Below are 22,359 nucleotides of genomic sequence, written 5' to 3' on the forward strand. Positions count from 1 at the left end.
TGCCTCCTCGAAACGGCTCTCTGGGGACATCTCAGCGGATGTGGCTTTAATCCTCAACCAACACTTGACTCCCGTCTGAGTTGTCGCCAGACTCCCCCGTCGCCGGCCGTCCGCGAAACGTCCCGCGGGGGGATCTGGTGACACCCGGCTTGTCGGGAGCCCCTCGAGCGGAAAGAAAGTCAGTTTGATGCTGTCAGTCACGCGTCCCGAGAGCTGGCGCTCGCCGAAGATTTGATCATTAGGAAAATCATTGAAGAAAAAAATAAATAACGAAAAACAAACACTTACAGTCCTGTTTGTTTGCTACAAATCAGGAAGATTGTTCTAATAGCTCTCAGGAGGCAACACTGGACCGTCGAGAAAGGCATCAGCATCACATTTCGGGGAAAAATAAAGCTCTTGCTTTGATGTGGTAGAGAATAACGACAGAAATTAGTGCGAAAACCCGACAATAAATATGATAGAAGACAAGTTGCATGTTCATCACACCAGAATGACTACTTCTACAAAACAAAGTGCTTCAAAGCTTCAAACCTTAACTGGAGACAACAACTGATGCTTGAAACCTTAAACTAGAGGTGTCCAAACTACGGCTTGCCCAGTTTTTTCTTGACAGCAGCAAATTATGAAAATATCAGTGAACATGGCCTGCATAAGAATCTTAAATCCAACCTACATTTTGCTGCATTTTTCAGTTTTAACACTACGTAGATGGTAAGAGTGTAACGGTATTTTCGTTCAGTGTATGCAGTCAGACGGCAAATTCGTTTGAGTACAAAAAAAAAAACAAAAAAAAATCCATGTTGGAGTTAATCCTCTTCCAATCCAGGGGGCGGTAGAGGTAATGCGCCTAAACGAACAACTAACATTACGGGAAAAAGAAGACAAACTCACTACTAGGAAAATCATGGCCAATGTACAGGGTAAAATGCAATATTACTAACACCTTTTGAAGTTGTCATGTTTTGTTCTGTTATTCTTTTCTCAATCCAATTGTGCATGAAGACCTCCGGTCTGAACCTAGCCTTTAACTGGGGAGGGGGATGCCAACCAAAATGGATTGGACGTCAGTTGCCGTCTATGCTAGGCAATGAGGTATTACTATAAATTGAAAATATACTACCAAACTGTAGTAGGGTTGAGTGATGTTTAAAAAAACAAACTCAAAAACAGACAAAAGAACAACTAAACAGGGTTTCTACATGTAACAGCAAATCTCATTTAATGCTTTTTAATGCATTTTGGCATTAAATTGCATTTGGTAATTTGCGAAGAGGGAAAATTCCACTTACTTTTTGGAACTCATTTTGAGTATTGCACACAAGCGAAATGTCCTAGAACCAAATTTCCAAATGTAATTACTAGAATATCACACAATTCAACATTTAGTGAAGTTTGGTTCACTTCTGCACAGCGGTTTTGGAGATATAATCAAAATAACATTTCTCTTCTAATTTGCGCTTATCTCACGCTAAGAACTTCAATATGGCTTTCAAAGCTCATTTTGAGGATTGCGCATAAACCAAACATCCCAGACCCAAATTTCCAAATGTAATTACTAGAATATGACACAATTCAACATTTTGTGACGTTTGGTTCAATTCTGTGCAGCAGTTTGGGAGATATCATCAAAATTATTTTTTTTCTTACAAAGTACACTGATCGCGATCTCAAAAGGTGAGAATGGCTTTTTGGAACTCATTTTGAGGATTGCGTTCAAACCAAATGTCCTAGAACCAAATTTCCAAATTTTATAATTTTTTTTGATAACCGTGTAGTTGGAATCTAGTGGTCAACTACTGCAGGTAGTTTCACACACACAAATTGTATGTGGAGTTGTATGATAATGACTCATTAACCGATATCCCGATATTGTCCAACTCCAAAAATCTGATACCGAAATCAAACCGATACTGACCCCAACAGCAGGCGACTGCGTACCGGATCCGGCCTCAGCTCGCAAGATCCGCATAGCAATCACGCCCACTTAATATCAGTGCGCCAGATGCGGCCCGGATAAGCACTATGAGAGATCAAATGATAGGTTACGCACTGTTCCGGGGCAGACCGGATGCGCTCAAACTCCCGCTTAACTTCAGTGCGCCAGATGCTGGCCGGATGAGCACAATAACAGTCCAAATACGCACTGTTCCGGGGCTGACCGTTATATTTTGCTATCTGCAGATATACAGTGGTACCTCTACTCACGAAATGAATTGGTTAAGAAAGTAGTTTTATAAACTGAAAATTTTGTAAGTAGAGACGCATTTTCCATGTAAATGCCCTAATCCGTTTCAAGCCCCCCCAAATTCAGACATAAATAGCATAAATAAAGCAACAAAAAAAAAAAAAAAGCATCAAAACATGTAACAAATACATGTTACAATTAAATTATCGCACAATAAACTTTAAATGAGGGTTGTGCATAATGTAAAAAACTAAGAATAGACCGAAAAAGAATAAAAATGATTACAGTAGCAACAATACACTACGCTAGCGACGTAACCCGAATTTCCGCTTAAGTCAGAATTAACCCTTTGACTATCCCTAAACACCCCCTAAATCCCAAAATAACTATCCAAAAACATGTACTAAACTGTGACCAGCCCTTGTATAAAGGCAGAAGGCTTCTACATTCACTATAAAGGCAACACGCATATTGGCCCAAAACCGATAATGAAAAACCGATGCTGATATTATCGGTTATAATCTTAAAATGCTTTTATTGGCCGATATTATCGGCTACCCGAGTCAGGTTTGCATAATTAGTAATGCCTCGAACATTTAGTTTAATGCTTTTTAAGGCCAGAGTTTTGACAAAATCAATTTATTTAATGACCCGCATAAACCCTGTAAAACTAATATCACTACTAATACTAAAACTGCTATTTGGTGCCAAGGTGTCGATCCCCCTTCCACGCAAACGCTTGTGACAATATTCCTGCCGTTTGCGCCTTCCTTTTAAAAGATGCTGGTCCAAGTTTTGCTCTATTTTCCCGACGCCACACCGCGTAAATCAGCGGCCCTTTTCATCCAGTCCCTCCCTTATCATCCATCTTTCTCAATCATCTTCCAGCACAGAGCGCCGCATCGTCACAAATCTCACAGCGAGTTGACTCTCGACCGGCCTCGGCCCGCCCACGCTCATGTTTATTTCCCGTTGTCCCCGATATTCCCTGCACTCCTTTTTTTCCCCGGCGATGAGTCAGGTTGTGTCATTTGCATTTGAACAGGCGGGCGGCAGCGTTTTAAGGTGCGCGGGATGACGTGCTACGAATAGAAATGCTCGAGGGAGGGAAAGCGGCGAACAGTAAAAAAAACCCGGAAATAGATTAAACATTTGAATTATTTTTCTTTTTGAAAACATTACCCAGATTTGAAACCATGAAGACTCAGACTCTTATTTGAAAAACCTTGTTTGAAATCCCAACACTGGCTTAACTGAATTTAAACCCTTAACCCAAGACTGAAAACCTGAATTAAACCGCAAGTCAGGCTTGAAATCTACATTTTATACATTTAGTACATTAAACCAGGCCTAAAACCCCAAATTCACCCTTTCTTGCATGATTTTTTTATTTAAATGTTTTTACTACATTCATATAGTCATATATTCAACCCTTGCAATTTGAACCCGAGAGGAACATTAATGAGCATGACAACACTTTCGATATTTCACAAAACGAGCAGCAAAAGCAAAACGAACAGGAAAGACGGGATGAGACGAGACCAGAGCAGGAAAAACAAAAAACGGTGTTCTGCCAAAATGTGTTACAGCCGTAAAACGTCTACAAGAGGCGAATTTGACACCTAAAGTACTACCGTGCGCTTTAAGCCTGTTTTGTTTAGAGCAGAGCAGACATGTCCACAGTCTGGCCTTGGGGGCCAAATGCGGCCCGTGGTCAAATTTCATCCGGCCCCCAGCCTCTGTCATAAAATCAATAACGTCTGGCCCGCACACAGACTTAATAAATCGGTCAGCAGTACTGCATATGAAGTAGCTTACACACTAAATGCTGCTCCTCATTTACCCACTAAAAGGCAGCAGCACTCCAAGCAACATTTCCCCGTGTGACCCTTTACTCACAATTTTCTAAAAATGCGACAATAAACAAAAAAAAGAAAGTTGACTGCGACAGCCGGCGCTTCAACAATAGGTGGAAATTGGGACTATTTCTTCACTAAAATACGTAACAACTATGTCTGCCTCTAGTGCTGCAACGATTATTAGATTAACTCGAGTATTCGATTAGAAAAATAAGATTCAAATTAAATTAAGCTGCTTCGAGTATTCATTTAATTATTGTGGCGTTGTCACGGTTTATTTTTAAAGTGTTTGCAATCAGTTTTATTGATTTGAGTGGATACACTGCCCTCTAGTCTGCCTTATGTCATATGGCTGAATCCAGCTGCTGCATGTTAAGACCAACAAAAGCTAAGTTTTTGTTTGCGCTAATGTTTTTTTTTTTTTTTAATGTATTCGTAATTTAGTTTATGGGTATATTTCGTTTTGTTTTTTGAGGGAATATGTGTCTGAACCATTTGTTAAGAGCATTGTAAAAAAAAAAAGTTAGCCAATTGTTCTTTTGTTGTACATAGATCCTTATTTTTTTTATACCGTTTGAGGCTCAGCTTAGGTATTTTAAATTTTTATGTTACTTATCCGATTACTCGATTATTCGACAAACTAGTTCATCGATTAATCGACTATTAAAATAATCGATTGCTGCAGCCCTATCTGTCTCATTTGCAAAGAGACAGTCACTGTTTTTAAAGAGTTCAATGTGAGGCGATATTACCAAACAAGACACGCTGACATGTATGACAAGATTACAGGGAAGATATGTAGCGAGAAATTGAAGCAACTTGAATCTAGTTTAATTTCACAGCAGCGGTATTTCGCAAGAGCCCGAGAGTCGAAAGAGAACGCCACAAAGGCTAGTTGCGAGATTGTTGAAATTATTAATTAAAAAAATAAAATAAAATAAAGCAAATGTGACACAGAATGGCTTGCTAAAATTTGCTTAAATATATTGTTCTACATAAAGGACGTCAGCCAAGGCCGGCCCCCCACATTTTTACCACACCAAATCTGGCCCCCCTTTGCAAAAGGTTTGGACACCCCTGGTGTAGAGACATACTAGTACAGACAGAACATACAAAAGATACCTTAATAAAGTACTTAGACATAGTAATATCAAATAAGGGTAATTTAAATATGCTGTGTGACGAACAGTGGTGATGCCAGGTATGGCTGGGCATTAGTCTTACCTGGGGAGGCAAAAAAAAAAAAAAAAAAAAAAAAAAAAAAAAAAAAGCTACCATGCTTAAGTAGGTGGAAATCCAGCATAGGGCTACTACACCTTAAAAACATGTTTTGTTTTCTCCTTGAGATAACTTGTTTTGATTTGGTCTGAACAAAAGTTGATTTGATTTTATTTGACTTAAAACACATCCATAACTGAACAGTATTGACATTAGTGACGAGATTTGTCGTTCACTTGGGTAAACGAATCCATTCCGGTTCGTTCAGTAAAAAGATTTGTTCAAACAAATCGTTCAACGAATCGTTCGCCCCCCTCATCTCCCTCCCCGCCCAACCGAATCGTTCGGTTACTGAACGGGAAGTGACGTTGCCAAACGAATCACCAAAGACCGCTTCGCAGTATAACTGAACGGGAAGTGACATTGCTTGGTCCCTCCCTCTCTTCCACATTGACCACTCGTCGTAGTTTCAGAAATGAGTGACAGGCGGTATCATTCTGCTTTCACAGACAGCCTCGTCTCCCTCCTGCTGCTGCAAAAGCGAGGGAGAACTTCCGCGTCGTCTGTCCTAGTTCTATGGGCTCAAAGTCATGGCACGTGCTTGCATTTCGATTTAGGACACGGTTAAACATTTTCCTTTTGTGAGGGGAGTAGGGGGTGGGGGCGCACGGACTTTCTTTAGCAGGTTCTTGATCACACATACATATACAGCATGTTTGCTGTCACGAAAATAAAAATACATCGAAAGTTTAATTTCTGAATATGGAACGACCAACACATCATATTTACATCTCGCTCTGTTGTATTTTTGTTTTTTAGTATTAAGATGATCGTGTTGAATTTTTGCACTGGTATTAATGAATAAAATAATCCGATCAGCTCCCCTGTCGTCCCCGCATCTCAGATCATCAAATGCTGACGAGAAATAATTGTTTGCTCTTTACGATGTCGCCTTTCTACTCTCATTAGTCTGTTAAGAAAAATGTAGACATATTGCGACATCTCCCGTGTCCGCGTGCTTTGTTTTTGGGCGCTTGAGTAGCACATGATGGACGGATTGACATAATTTGTCAAACCAACCAACACCTGACACGAAAAAAAAAAAAAAACACTCAGAAAAAAATTACATGTATATACAGTTTCATTGCAAATCAGTATTATGGTGATCATATTGTTTTTTTGCACTGGTATTAATAAATAAAATAATCCGGTCAGCTCCCCTGTCGTCCCCGCATCTCATCGTCAAATGCTGACGAGAAATAATTGTTAGCTCTTTACGATGTTGCCTTTCTACTCTCATTAGTCTGTTAAGAAAAATGTAGACATATTGCGACATCTCCCGTGTCCGCGTGCTTTGTTTTTGGGCGCTTGAGTAGCACATGATGGACGGATTGACATAATTTGTCAAACCAACCAACAACGCTGACACGAAAAAAAAAAATAAAACACTCGGGAAAAAATTGACATGTATATACAGTTTCATTGCAAATCAGTATCATGGTGATCATACTAAATATTTTTTTCTGTGCACATATGAGGTAAATATCGCTGCCATGAAGCCTCCATATAGTGACAGTTCTCTGCCCGCTTCACTGCCGTCACGCGACCGCAGCTCAGCTTTTGCTTGCCTCGTAGCTACCCGTGTTTTAAATTACTGTAAATTTGATAGTATGTTGTCATAGGCAGTCACGAGTTTGTTGAGAAAAGTACTACTCTAAACAATGCTCGCTAGATTTGTGTGGTGTTTTTGTCTGTTTGAGCAGCATTTGATAGGCTCCACGTTAACAAATATGTGACAAAGTCATTTCCTTTCATTTTCTGATTCGTTCACCGCATAGTCATTACTGGAAAATCAAGTTAGCAGCAAGCTAGGTCAGGAACCGGAGGACCGAGTCACTGAACGGGAAGTGACAAAACTCAGTCTTGCCCCCCTGCCTGCACGCTGGCTGCTTATTGGCCACACGTGGACGTGAGTGACAAACGCCCTGATTCTGTTTCCGCTCCCTCCCCTGCCCGCGATGAGGCTGGCGTCTGATTGGTCGTGTGCGATGTCAGAAGACGCTGCCGCTTGCTCAACGCCCTCCCACGCAGCGAACAAGCACCACCTTCATAGAACGAATCAGTGCAGATGATGATTAGTTCGGTCTCGTTCACCAAAACAATTCGTTCAAAAAGAACGAATCGTTCGCGACCGATACAACACTAATTGACATGCAGGGGACAATGTTTTTTTTAGGGAACCTATTGTGGTTCCTCGGTTTTATTACTATTATGATAGTTACTCTTTGTTCCGCAGCCTCTTTGAGCTCAATTTGACCCTTAGAATGCTTCAAAATGCACCGAAATCAGCAGGCAGGTCATGACAGGTGCAATCTTTGATACCGTGTAAAGATAATTCCAAATACACTATGTAGTGTCCCCGAGCAGTCTTTCTTTGTCCGGCCGACGTTTTGAGCCCTACTTTGACCCCCTCAAAATGCTTCAAAACTCACCAAACTCAACAGCCAGGTGAACACTGGTGAAAACTTAGATAAAATGTAAAAAATATAGATATATAAAAAAAAAAAAAAAATATGCGTAAATGTGTGTGGGATATAGGAACAAAACCAACATTTTTTTTTTTTTTTTGTTAAAGGAGAAAAAGGAGGTAACAACGCAAAGGTTAAAACTTAGAACACCTCAGTACTATATCAATGGGATTATTCTGTGCTCAATGTTTGTGAGTACACAAATTGGCAGATAGCGAACATAAGAAGCTCCAAAGAGAAATCAGACATTGTGGCCAAGTTGAATGGGCTTTACTGAAGTCATCATTTCTCTTGACAGGAGCACGTTTCTGATTATTTTTGTAAAACTGAAAATAATAAAACATTGTGTCAATAACTTTCACAAAGTGTTGTCACGGATTACTTAAAAAAGTAATTACTGATTACTGATTACACCTAAAAAAAAGTAATCTAGTTACTTTACTGATTACTTTATCATCAGAATAACTAAGTTACTTTAAAAGTAACTTATCAGTTACTTTTTACCAATTTTTCTCCTTTTGCTGCCTCAACATAAAAATAACAGAAAAATCACGTGTAATTGAGTTTTTCACATAAGGCTTAATCTTTGAGTTAGCGGGGGTTTAATTAGTCGATGGGGTTGATTTCAACCACCATTGACTCGCCCTAGCTTAGCCATCCCGGAGCCTTGAAACTAACAAATAACTGACAAACTGCACGAAATTTGTTTAAATAAAGTCCAACGACTAATTAAATCCCCGTTAACTCCAAGATGAAGCCCAATGTAAAAAATTCTGAACTTCCCCTTTGAAATAAAGACCTAGCCATTAAAATGTTGTCTATAAAAGTTGTAAAGCAATAAAACAACAAAAATTTATGAAATGAACAAAAATCCTACAACGTACAGTTTTCATAATGGGTCAAAATCATTTTTCGAACAGATCATGTGACTAGCACCTTGAGACTATCCTTTGCTTTGCTTCGCCAAAACTACACCAGAGAAGGCAAGATGGATATTTAGAATTTCTTTAAACCTAAGCTTTCAAACGCTACCAACAACAACTTCAACAGCTGATTGAACTCGAACAATATGAAGATGTGTGTATTTGATAGACTGCCAATGGGTTTTCCCATTGTGAGTGTATCAAATACTTGTTCTCCCCACTGTACAGTATTGGCCAAAAGTTTGGAGACACCTCAAAGGTGGATACTTTGAAAAATGTAGAATACAAAACCTGTTTTCAGTTATTTCACTTTTTTTGCCATTCCACATGTTCGTTGATAGTTTTGATGTCTTCAGTGAGAATTTACAATAGCAGTGAAAATATATAAAACGTAAAAATTATGAAGTGTGTCCAAACTTTTGACTTTCGTTTCAGTCTTCAACATGCTTCTCCCCGCGGTCCCACAAATGTAAAACTCCGCCTACGATTACAAACTCTAACTATAAAATGTACATAATTACACATATTATAAAGGCTAGTTGCTGGCTGTCTCGTTACCTGTCGTCTTGTTTTGAGTTTTTTTTGCGACGCGTTGTGCTGTAATTCCAGGTGCTTCCTTGGTGAATTGGATGTCGAGTATATAGCGGTCGACAGTCCATCTGAGCCAGCGCAGTTTGCAACGCACGGAGATATTTTTGTCATCTTTACTGGACGGATATGTGAAGTAATGGCTGTATCTCCAGTGAGCAAATGCAGCCGTTTGTTGTATCTCTCCGGCTCCTTTACTGTTAGCATCGCCAGGTTATGTGGCAGACGGCGCGCATACAGCATGGTACTGCACGTGACCCGTTTTTTTCCGATGAGAAAACGTGAGATGTGATGTCACTCCCAAACTCAAATGCGGTATTTTCTATTCAAATGCTCTTCGTACATGACTACAGTATTCTTCATTCTACATACAGTATGAGGCAAAAACAAAATAGTAACGCACAGTTACTGAGGAAACAAACTTTAATCAGATTACTGGCTTGGAAAAACTAACGCGTTAGATTGCTCGTTACTGAAAGAAAGTAATCAGATTACAGTAACAACACTGTTCACAAATCACAAAATAACACAAAGTACACACACACAGGTGTCCATTTGAGTAGTAGCACTAGCCAATTAGCTCACAAGCATCAAACAATATGACTACATTTTCCGTATATGTAAACAAAATGAAATTAACATCACTAATAACTATGCAATGCTGATGAATGTATACAAAGAAGAAATACACTCACCGGCCACTTTATTAGGTACACCATGCTAGTAACGGGTTGGACCCCCTTTTGCCTTCAGAACTGCCTCAATTCTTTGTGGCATAGATTCAACAAGGTGCCGGAAGCATTCCTCAGAGAGTTTGGTCCATATTGACATGATGGCATCACACAGTTGGTGCAGATTTGTCGGCTGCACATTCATGATGCGAATCTCCCGTTCCACCACCTCCCAAAGATGCTCTATTGGATTGAGATCTGGTGACTGTGGAGGCCATTTGAGTACAGTGAACTCATTGTCATGTTCAAGAAACCAGTCTGAGATGATTCTAGCTTTATGACATGGCGCATTATCCTGCTGAAAGTGGCCATCAGAAGTTGGGTACATTGTGGTCATAAAGGGATGGACATGGTCAGCAACAATACTCAGGTAGGCTGTGGCGTTCCAACAATGCTCAATTGGTACCAAGGGGCCCAAAGAGTGCCAAGAAAATATTCCCCACACCATTACACCACCACCACTGGCCTGAACAGTTGATACAAGGCAGGATGGATCCATGCTTTCATGTTGTTGACGCCAAACTCTGACCATACCATCCGAATGTCGCAGCAGAAATCGAGACTCATCAGACCAGGCAACGTTTTTCCCAATCTTCTATTGTCCAATTTCGATGAGCTCGTGCAAATTGTAGCCTCAGTTTCCTGTTCTTAGCTGAAAGGAGTGACACCCAGCGTGGTCTTCTGCAGGTGTAACCCATCTGCCACAAAGTTTGACGTACTGTGCGTTCAGAGATGCTCTTTTACCTACCTTGGTTGTAACAGGTGGTTATTTGAGTCACTGTTGCCTTTCTATCAGCTCGAACCAGTCTGGCCATTCTCCTCTGGCATCAACAAGGCATTCCGGGCCACAGAACTGCCGCTCACTGGATATTTTTTCTTTTTCGGACCATTCTCTGTAAACCCTAGAGATGGTTGTGCGTGAAAATCCCAGTAGATCAGCAGTTTCTGAAATACTCAGACCAGCCCTTCTGGCACCAACAACCATGCCACGTTCAAAGTCACTCATATCACCTTTCTTCTCCATACTGATGCTCGGTTTGAACTGCAGGAGATTGTCTTAAACCATGTCTACATGCCTAAATGCACTGAGTTGCCGCAATGTGATTGGCTGATTAGAAATTTAGTGTTAACGAACAGTTGGACAGGTGTACCTAATAAAGTGGCCGGTGAGTGTATAACTCAAAAGCGATGCACGTATTAGACACAAACAGTGTGATGAGACTGAATACTGCCACAGTGTACTGGATGTAGACGTTAGCTGGTCTGTATAGCACTGTCTAGTTTGCGTCGACATATAATCACGTCAGCAGAGAGCGCAGAAACCCATAAAATCAATTTCACCCAAAAGCCAGCAGAGGGCAACAAAACACCAAAAAACACATGCAAGTAACAAGTGAACATGACAGGGATACCAAACATGGTGCCCAGACTGCTGTTAGTACTACATCCAGTTTTCTTTGATTGAGCAGAGCGTGCCCGTGGCCCTGCCCAACCCTCCCCCGCCCCCCTCGGTAACGCCCCCAGTGACGAATGTGATCAGCAGATCAACAATGTGCTTTAAAGCTACCACAAGAAAACACAATGCTTAAAAGTATGAGAGGGGAAACACATGCAAATGTATTTTGGGGCAATGAAAAGATAATAAAAGACTCAATAAAAACACAACTAGTCAGTACTCGCCGCTTTTAAATGATGAGCGCATATGTTGGACATCTCGCTGTGTAGAAGGAATTGCAGTGACCCGGTAGTATTCGTCGAGTGACAGTGACAATCTACGTCATCACCCCGAGCGTCCATTGCGCGCTTAAAACATGGTGCCAGGTCAAAACATGTAATAAATATTATATTATTTTTAAATCAAAGGCAATATTTTATGTTTCTAAAAATATATTTTAGTAAAATTGTGGCTTATTAGAGCCTCGACGACCTCTTAAAATTAATTTTTTTATTCGAACACTTGGCATGAAGCGGATCCGCTACAGTCATCATAGCGCGCTAACAATGCTAATGCGCTTGACCTGAAAGGTTCCTTCTAAAACAGCTTGAATGCAAATTGCATGAGACGGCTTTGATAAGCATAAAACTAAAAACAAACATCAAGAAGGAAAATTAAGAGAAGAAAAAAAAGAAAAAAGTCCGCTTTGTATGGCATACAGACGCTCAGTGGGGAATACTCAGTTCCATCCTGTTTGGTGAAACGGCTTGACAAAGGAGCAGTGCATGCTTGGGACGAAAATAAAAAACCTTAAATCGCTAGTTTGAAATCATAACCTTCTGTACAGGTGGTAAACTATGCTTGAAATTGAAATAGGAAGCCTAACACTGGCTTGATCCGGACTTTAAAACTCAAACCCTGAACTGAAACCCGACTTTGAGACCCTAACCCTGTCTTCCAAGCGTACAGAAAGCCAACGTGGGCCATTTTCACGGGCCATTCGGTGCTAGCGTGGCGGCGATCATCACCGCAGTTTGTCATGTTGCATATAAAAATGTGCTGAGTCGCGCGTGTTAGCGTGTCGCCGTTTGGAGGGAAATGAAAAGTGAAAGCGAGACCGAATGAGACGGGGCTGGAGACGGACGACAAGCTGACTTTAATTTCCTACGTCGCTCGCTGATGGAGTTTTTTTAATTATTCTTCGCCTCGACGGGCCGCAATTACATTTCCAACATTAGGAAGGAAAAAAACAAAACAAAACTCGCGCTAGTGTGTCTTTTGTTCATACTCAGGACACGCCAACTTACAAACGTTAACATTTAGTAGTACCTTATCAGAGAAGTTGAAACATTTGGCCCAAACCTCCCTTAACTGTGTCATTAAATCGTTCCAGACATAGTTTGAAAGTCAATTTTAAGAGTTTCAATAAAAACGTTTGTTCAAAGTCGCCCAAAAAACAGTTCAGAATTGAACAGGAAGTTGTCCTCTTTGGTTAAAAGAAGCGTTACACCATTTTTAGGCTTCCGATATGATACCTGGCTGTGTGGTATCGGTGATGTTGATACTGTAGCAATTTTTTTTCTTCTAATACTAAATTGCTGACATGACTTGGTCAGATACTGCTTAACTCATTAGCTGCCATTTATGGTGCTAGACCTCCAATACAATTAAAAGTGTGAGGGACGGCAGCGAATTAATGAAAGTTATTTTTAGGGTTGGGCATCGAGCATCGATGGGACCCGATTCTAACACTCTGATGGTCCCGGAACCGTTCGAATTTTAAAATTTTGATTCCATGTTTTGATGCCCTGACCTCCGAGCGGAAAAAATTGCTGCCGAAAACCACGAAGATGAAGCTACAAGAAGCGTGTGTTTGTGCACTGCAACCTGATTACAACCATGGACATGGTACGGCGGTGCTCAAAAGTTTGGCGTAACTTTATAAAAAAAAAAAAAAAAAAAAAAACACCAGTCAGCTTAGTGCAACATTTGCAACACAACTATATCATGCAAAGGTAGTTGCACGACCAGTATGATTAAACACCTCCGGCTTCATGGAATACAAGTGCCGAGTAGCATAGCTGAGTGCCGCGCCGGTCATCCAATAAGTCAGAAAGGTAAGTAAAACAATAAATTACGTCTGTCTTCTGCTGTTTCCGCCATCCGACCCCATATTAAGCACTATATGATCGATGGATGGATGGAAAATAGTACGAGATAAGTTGTATTATAACGTCGGGCTATAGTCGATATCATGTATATAGAACTAGATGCGAAATGACAGTCTGCAGGATTTGCACATGTTTAGAGGACTAGATGCGAAATGACGGGACTTGCTAGCGTTAGCAAACAGCCGCCATTTTAAAGCAGCAGATGCCGTCGTTAAAATCAACAGTATTAAAAGATCTATATTTTGTTTTGATTTATACTAATGCTTCGTCGTAGCTCCCAGCTAAGGTACATGTATGGCAAAAGAATATGTGTAAATGTTTTCTCCGTGAGCATTTGAAAAAAAAAAAAAAACATCTTTGTGAAAGAAGAAACTTCATCACATTCAAGTTGAAAGACTAATATTTACAGTGGGGCAAATAAGTATTTAGTCAACAACCAATTGTGCAAGTTCTCCTACTTGAAAAGAGGTCTGTAATTGTCAACATGGGTAAACCTCAACCATGAGAGACAGAATGTGAAAAAAAAAAACAGAAATTCACATTGTTTATTTTTAAAGAATTTATTTCCAAATTACAGTGGAAAATAAGTATTTGGTCACCTACAAACAAGCAAGATTTCTGGCTGTCAAAGAGGTCTAAATTCTTCTAACGAGGTCTAACGAGATCTAACGAGGCTCCACTCATTACCTTTTTTAATGGCACCTGTTTTAACTCATCTCCCTCGATCTGGGGCTCCATGCAAGATCTCACCCCGTGGCGTCAAAATGATAACAAGAACAGTGAGCAAAAATCTTACAACCACACGGGGGGACCAAGTGAATGACCTACAAAGAGCTGGGACTACAATAACAAAGGCTACTATCAGTAACACAATGCACCGCCAGGGACTCAAATCCTGCACTGCCAGACGTGTGCCCCTGCTGAAGAAAGCACACTTCCAGGCCCGTCTGTGGTTCGCTAGAGAGCATTTGGATGATCCAGAAGAGGACTGGGAGAATGTGTTACGGTCAGATGAAACCAAAATAGAACATTTTGGTAGAAACACAGGTTCTCGTGTTTGGAGGAGAAGGAATACTGAATTGCATCTGAAGAACACCATACCCACTGTGAAGCATGGGGGTGGAAACATCAGGCTTTGGGGCTGTTTTTCTGCAAAGGGACCAGGATGACTGATCTGTGTAAAGGAAAGAATGAATGGGGCCATCTATCGAGAGATTTTGAGTGAAAATCTCCTCCCATCAGCAAGGGCATTGAAGATGATACGTGGCTGGGTCTTTCAGCATGACAATGATCCCAAACACACAGCCAGGGCAACAAAGGAGTGGCTTGGTAAGAAGCATTTCAAGGTGCTGCAGTGGCCTAGCCAGTCTCCAGATCTCAACCCCATAGAAAATCTGTGGAGGGAGTTGAAAGTCAGTGTTGCCCAACAACAGCCCAAAAACATAACTGCTCTAGAGGAGATCTGCATGGAGGAATGGGCCAAAATACCAGCAACAGTGTGTGAAAGCTTGTGAAGAGTTACAGAAAAACGTTTGGCCTCCGTTATTGCCAACAATGGGTACATAACAGAATATTGAGAATAATTTTCCACCATGATTTGCAAATAAATTCTTTAAAAACCAAACAATGTGATTTTCTGTTTTTTTCCCCCCACATTCTGTCTCTCATGGTTGAGGTTTACCCATGTTGACAATTACAGGTCTCTCTTGTATTTTCAAGTGGGAGAACTTGCACAATTAGTAGTTGACTAAATACTTATTTGCCCCACTGTATATACAAGTTAAAAATAGCCCTGTGAGAAGTTCATATAATTCATAAATTTCATATTAACTGTATTAATAATAATAATAAAAATAATAAATAATCGAATACTAATTCATTTAAAATTCATACAATTTAGAAAATCATCCTGAAGTAAAGATATTAATATGAACTAATACATTTTTATACTTGCCTCTTTTTTTTTATTTTTATTTTTTTATTATTACCGTATTGGCCCGAATATAAGACGGCCCTGATTATAAGACGACCACCTCTTTTTCAAAACTCAAGTTTGAAAAAAATACTTTTTGAACACCAATTTTTATACAGAAAATAATTACAGTACATCTGAAACAAATGATGATAACAATATATTTGAGAGAAAAAGCATGTTATCTTGCCTCATTCAAATCTTAATATCTGAACATTTAAATATGTAAACTAAAGTGCAATCACATTCGTAAATGAATGGCTTCTGGTTTTTGAAATGTAAATAAACCAATCTAGTGTGATAAAACAAAAAAATAGCAATAATTGCATTAACCATCAAAGTGAAGTCGAACTGTAACAGTCGTCTTGAAACAAATCTAAACAAGGAAAAACATTGCAATAAAATAATGCAAACAGAGAACATTGCTTCAATGATATCTGGCGCCATCTAGCGTCGTGAATGGGTATAACGTCTAGACCGCGTATATAAGACGACCCCCACTTTTTCAGTCTTATTTCAATGCATAAAACACTTTTTTTTACCTCTCATCTTATAACAATCGGAATCGAGAATCGTTCAGAACCGGAATCAAAACATGGATTCGGAACCGGAATCGTACAATTTCAAACGATGCCCAACCGTAGTTATTTCACTGCCACCCTCCCACTTCAAACGGATTGGACGTTATTAGTGATAAACTCATTTCAATTCACAGCAGAAGCGTTAAAAGACCGTTCATCGCTCCAACCAAAATGGCCTCTAAATGACCTTAGCACAAAAGCCTTGGAATTACCACCAAGTTTGCTAGTACGTTTGCACTCCAACATCGCATTCAAGCATAGTTGCTTCCTGGCAACATCTGGGGCTCCCACCTCTTCCTCCTGAATGGCTCGCCATTAGAAGGCGACCAATCCACATGAAGGCACAGTATGTAGACGTCGTTTCTCATCAAAAACCTTGCCGTGATGTTCTTTGCTCTTCTTTTTAATGGGTAAATTAAGTGTACTTCTGACCAAACTTCAGAAATTGAACAATCTAAAAGAAACGCTTTGCACTCTGACATTCTATCCAACCAACACTACATGACCTGGGAATTGGTAAGACAGGAGATGTTTGCAAGACAGCACTGTATGATGAATTAACGAATCAGGAAGTACCGTCTTGCTTGCTTCCTAAGAGATTTGACCAAATTTACCTGCATTTGGAAGCAGGTATGCAAGATATTTGCGAGGGAATCAATTGCCTAGACTTCCAAATTTCTCCAATTCTCATATTTCCCATAACAACAAACTCACCTCGAAAATTCAACTGACAAGGTGCCTTTAAAAAATTGCCTATTTCTTTCAAATGAATATATTTCTCCTTCATAATCAAACTTGCATTCCACTTCGTCGCTCATTTTTCAGCATTCACGCGCAATTTCTACAGAAATGGCATTTCCTAGTTGCGATTATCATTCTCAGCATGGGCCACATCGACGGTCAGGCAATGAAGACCTCATTCCGAATAGGAGCAAGTCTCTGCTGGCCAATCCCTGAAGGACATTCAAGCAGAATGTGGAAGCTTAAAGGATTCCACAAAGATGTACGGAAAAAAATACGAGTCCGGGAATAAAGTGGTTCGCCGTCGCCCGGGTTTGCAAGTGGGACCGTTTCAAGGTACGTGCTCCTCTGAGGGAGCGCTCGCTTTATTTACAAGGACCTTTACGATGCTCCTCGTGATGGCGCCGTTGACCCCGAGCAGCCTGGAGGACCTTATAAAAAGCACACGGCGATTATTACCGGCTGCAGCTCATGCGCTCTGCGCGAGGAGACAATGCGAGTGCGAGTAATGAGTGTCGGTGCGCTGATCCGGGCCAATTATCCCGACTGGCAAAAGGTCTGGTCCCTGACTCCATCCCGAGGGAGGAGGATGACGGGCGGATGGCGAGGGAGTGGGGGAGGCCTTCCTTGTTAGAGGACTCGCTAGGAATAAAGGCACTTTTCACAAAACGAGAGCTCAAACTTTTGTAAGGGAAGGTCAAAAGCATGGCTGCATTTTTAGGGAAAGTGGTCCGCACTGCTGCATCACAGTCCAGTACAAGGTTAAAATTTCAAGCCCAAAGTAAGATCAATGTCAAAATGTTCTTCAATAAGCAGCGATATTCTGTCTTCGAATGACATGTTCATATTGAAATGAATAGGAATGCAGTGAGTTTAATACCAGTTCAACTACTATCGGTATCAATACGGCACGAAAAAGATGTCGTCCGTATCGAGGAGTAGTAAGAATGCTGCTAAATATGAACTTTTCAAAATCTAGTTTTCAACCAGTGGTCGACCTACCCAAGATGGCTGCACTACGCACGCCACCTTCTGTTGGGAATTGACAGTGTTGTTAATCTTACTTTAAAAAAAGTATATACAAAATACATCAACATACATACAGTGGGGAGAACAAGTATTTGATACACTGCTGATTTTGCTGGTTTTGCCACTTGCAAAGCATGTAGAGGTCTGTAATCTCTATCATAAATTCTCTTCAACTGTGAGGGACGGAATCTAATACAAAAAAAAACAGAAAATCACGTTGTATGATTTTTAAATAATACATTTGCATTTAATTGCATGAAATAAGTATTTGATACATCACAAAAATCGAACTTAATATTTGGTACAGAAACCTTTGTTTGTTATTACAGATACCAAACGTTTCCTGTAGTCCTTGACAAGGTTTGCAGACACTGCAGCAGGGATTTTGGCCCACTCCTCCATGCAGATCTTCTCCAGAGCCTTCAGGTTTCGGGGCTGCTGCCGGGCAACACGGACTTTCAGCTCCCTCCATAGATTTTCTATCGGGTTTAGATCTGGTGTCTGGCTAGGCCACTCCAGGACCTTAAGATGCTTCTTACGGAGCCACTCTATAGTTGCCTTGGCTGTGTGCTTTGGGTCGTTATCATGCTGGAAGACCCAGCCACGACCCATCTTCAGGGCTCTCACTGAAGGAAGGAGGTTGTCAGCCAAGATCTGGCGATACATAGCCCCATCCATCCTCCCCTCAATACGGTGCAGTCGTCCTGTACCCTTGGTAGAGAAGCAGCCCCAAAAAATGATGTTTCCTCCTCCATGTTTCACGGTTGGGATGGTGTTCTTGGGGTTGTACTCATCCTTCTTTTTCCTCCAAACACGATGAGCCGAGTTTAGACCATCAAGTTCAATTTTGGTCTCATCCGACCACATGACCTTCTCCCATTGCTCCTCTGGATCATCCAGATGGTCAGTGGCAAACTTCAGACATGTCTGGACATGCACTGGCTTCAGCAGAGGGACCTTGCGTGCGCTGTAGGATTTTAATCCATGACGGTGTGATGTGTTTCCGATGGTTTTCTTCGAGACTGTGGTTCCAGCTCTCTTCAGGTCATTGACCAGGTCCTGCCGTGTAGTTCTGGGCTGATCCCTCACCTTCCTCATGATCAGTGATGCCCCACGAGGTGAGATCTTGCATGGAGCACCAGAACGAGGGAGATTGACCGTCAACTTGAACTTCTTCCATTTTCTAATACAGTAATCGCTCCAACAGTTGTTACCTTCTCACCAAGCTGCTTGCTTATTTTCCTGTAGCCCATCCCAGCCTTGCGCAGGTCTATTATTTTATCCCTGATGTCATTACACAGCTCTTTGGTCTTGGCCATTGTGGAGAGGTTGGAGTTTGTTTGTTTGTTTGAACATGCGAACAGGTGTCTTTTATACAGGTAACAAGTTCAAACAGGTGCAGTTACTTCCGGTAATGAGTAGAGAACAAGAGGGGTTGTTAAAAAAGAACTAAGAGCCGAAATATTTACTAGTTGGTAATGTATCAAATACTTATTTCATGCAGTTGAATACAGATTTATTATTTTAAAATTATACAATGTGATTTTCTGGATTTTTTTATTAGATTCCATCCCTCACAGTTGAAGAGAATTTATGATATAAATTACAGACCTCTACATGGCTTGCAAGTGGGAAAACCAGCAAAATCGGCAGTGTATCAAATACTTCCTCCTCTCCTCACTGTACATACATATTTACAAAATAGCATCAGTGATGACCACAGTAAAGCGTATTCAATTTTACTCCAGCGCCGACTTCTCTTTAGAGCCTGATTTGTTCGCTATGTGTTGATTTGTTTACCCACACACACATTGAGGACAGGCACTTTACACTTGCACTTGATAAAAAGCAAACTAATGTTTGCACTTTTTTGATTTCAACAATATAGTGGTGCAATATAGGCAGTTAAAGTTCTGTATTTTTCACAGAATATTTGTTATTTTTATCATGATTAAAGCATTCAGTGGGGCATCACAATACAATTAGCCATAATATGTTAAGTCCAAGACCGCATTTATCGGTATCGGTTTGATATTGGCACCGGATTTTTGGAGTTGGACACCATCGGGATATCGATTATCAGTGAAAAATTAATTATCGGACAACTCTGGTCTAGGTTAAGCCTGTCGCAATATGTAATAATTCCATTTATTGTGCGATAAATAAAAAGGCGGTAATTTTTCCACTGCAATTTATCGCCTCGCGTGCACGTGTGTGCGCGCGTGCGGCAGACGTGCTGTTAAAAGTTCGGATTCCTCGTTACCAACTGCGCAAAATGTATCTTCGTTCCAGGTCCGGCAAAAACTAGTGCCGGAGCCAATCGTTCCCATTATATCCTATTGTTCAACGTATACCGGCCGCGTCCCTGCTCCGCAGTGACTGTGGACCACCTAAGGCACGCCGGTGTTGTTGACGTGTTGGGCGCTCCCGTCAGGAGTGACATTTCACGCGGGGCGGCTATTTTTCGGCACAACGTCAGATATTTACAACAAAGTCTGCCAAAACATTGTTACCGACTTGGCTGCAACGAACAACCTGAATGAAATTAAGAGCGCTGTGCTTCAAACTCGTCCTGTTTATGAACGTCGATTGTCATATGCTGGTGTTGTGTAGTAATGAGCAGACGTGATTTCAGCGGCGCTTGCTAACTTTTTTAATGCGCGCACACACTAGATATCATGAAATGGCAAACTAGATGTGCTATGTTCCATGCCATTGGCTACGTGAGCCCAGAGTGATTATGGGACACGTAGTCCATATACTACATCGATGAATTCTAAACTGTCATCTGAACTGAATGGAAGTTAAGAAGGCCAAATCAATCCATACCAGTGACTATAGATAATGTTGCAAATATTGTTAATTCAGTACATGACACCGATTCGGACCACAAATAGGATTTCTTGCTCATGCAATAAACGTAGCTGCTACGAGAGCTGTAGCAATTAGCAAACAGTGTGCTCCGCCTCACTTTACAAACAGTAAAGATTGTTCTCAGCACTTTTATACAACCTTTTTTGGTAACACTTTATAATAACTATCCCTTTACTAGTTAATAGATCATTAGTAAACTGTTGATAAATGATTTAATGTTGATTTGTGAAGTATTTGTTAACAGTTTGTTAAGCATTTACAGGGTGTTCTTACCCTGAAACACAGTTTGTGTAGAAACGTTTCAAGTTTTTGTGTGTAACTATGGCATTTCTATCTTTTCAAGTTAAGAAATGCCGTTCACTTCAAGAGAAAAGGCATTTTGATCAGGCATTTTGCAGGCAGCGCTCATGTTGCACATTTATGAAAATCTGCCATAGAACCAACAAATATTTGTACTTTTCTTTGTATATATAACCAATAAAACTTATGACCTTCAACATAAAGTGTATATAGTTTTATTAAGATCCATCAACTAGCATTGGCATTTAGAATGGGGTCAACCATATTGGAACACCCTGTAAATGCTTAACAAACTGTTGACAAATACTTCACAAATCAACAATAAATCATTTATCAACAGTTTACTAATGATCTATTAACTAGTAAAACGGATAGTTATTATAAAGTGTTACCCATTTTTTCAGATCAGTAAGAAGCGCATAAATATTATGCACTAAAATGCATGTTTATATGATGGCAATTTAATTATTGCTCGTTAGCAAAAAAACAACAACAACAAAAAAAAAAACAACTACAAAAAAAACGAAACAAAAACATTTTTTTTTTTTTTTTTTTTTTTTTTTTACAGAGCATTAAATGTATTGAATTGGATCGAAAATCGTGTCCCCCTATCAAAAATCGTACCCAACCGTGACTTAACTGTATCGTTGCATCCCTATGGAACACCATTGAAGAAGCTATGACGGGAAAAGTTTTCATTTGCCTAAATGCTTAAGTTATAACTTAAGTGCAATTTTTTTTTTTTTTTTTTTTTTAAACACATTTATTCTGTGTTTCTGTGCGGTATCAATATTGTTGTTTTTTACTGAAGAGGCATGGTCTATTGTTTTTAGTTGTGATTTCTTAAAAAGTATTTTTGAATTTAAGAGTAAATATTTATTGCGTTTAAATGGGTGTACTTGATCTATTAATATATACTGTATTCTCACTGTGTTATTGTAAATTGGTTAAAAAAAAAAGGGGGGGGGCGCAATAATATCGCATATCGCAATAATTTATGAAAATAATTATCGCACACTAAAATTTGTTATCGCGACAGGCCTAGTCTAGGTGTTGAAATATCTCTACCAGACACTTGGCCGGTTGTTTGGTGGCAACTGCAAAAAAATTCCACTCGTCTCGAGAGGCCGCAAAAGTGTGGTGGAATAATTGTCCACTAGCAGCCGCCATTGGACGGTCTACTCGGGGGTCTCCCGTTTATTTTCACCGAACCCAGTCGGC

General features: G+C 40.3%; 1 protein-coding gene across 5 annotated transcripts in view; it reads right to left on the bottom strand.

Annotated features, from left to right (window-relative positions):
* Positions 1–22,359, bottom strand: part of LOC130905495 (netrin receptor UNC5D-like) — a 477,495-nt gene that overhangs the window by 134,563 nt on the left and 320,573 nt on the right. The gene's annotated exons all lie outside the window — the stretch shown is intronic.

This window comes from Corythoichthys intestinalis, chromosome 17 (genome assembly GCF_030265065.1).
Source record: "Corythoichthys intestinalis isolate RoL2023-P3 chromosome 17, ASM3026506v1, whole genome shotgun sequence".
In the NCBI taxonomy this organism is placed as follows: Eukaryota; Metazoa; Chordata; class Actinopteri; order Syngnathiformes; family Syngnathidae; genus Corythoichthys; species Corythoichthys intestinalis.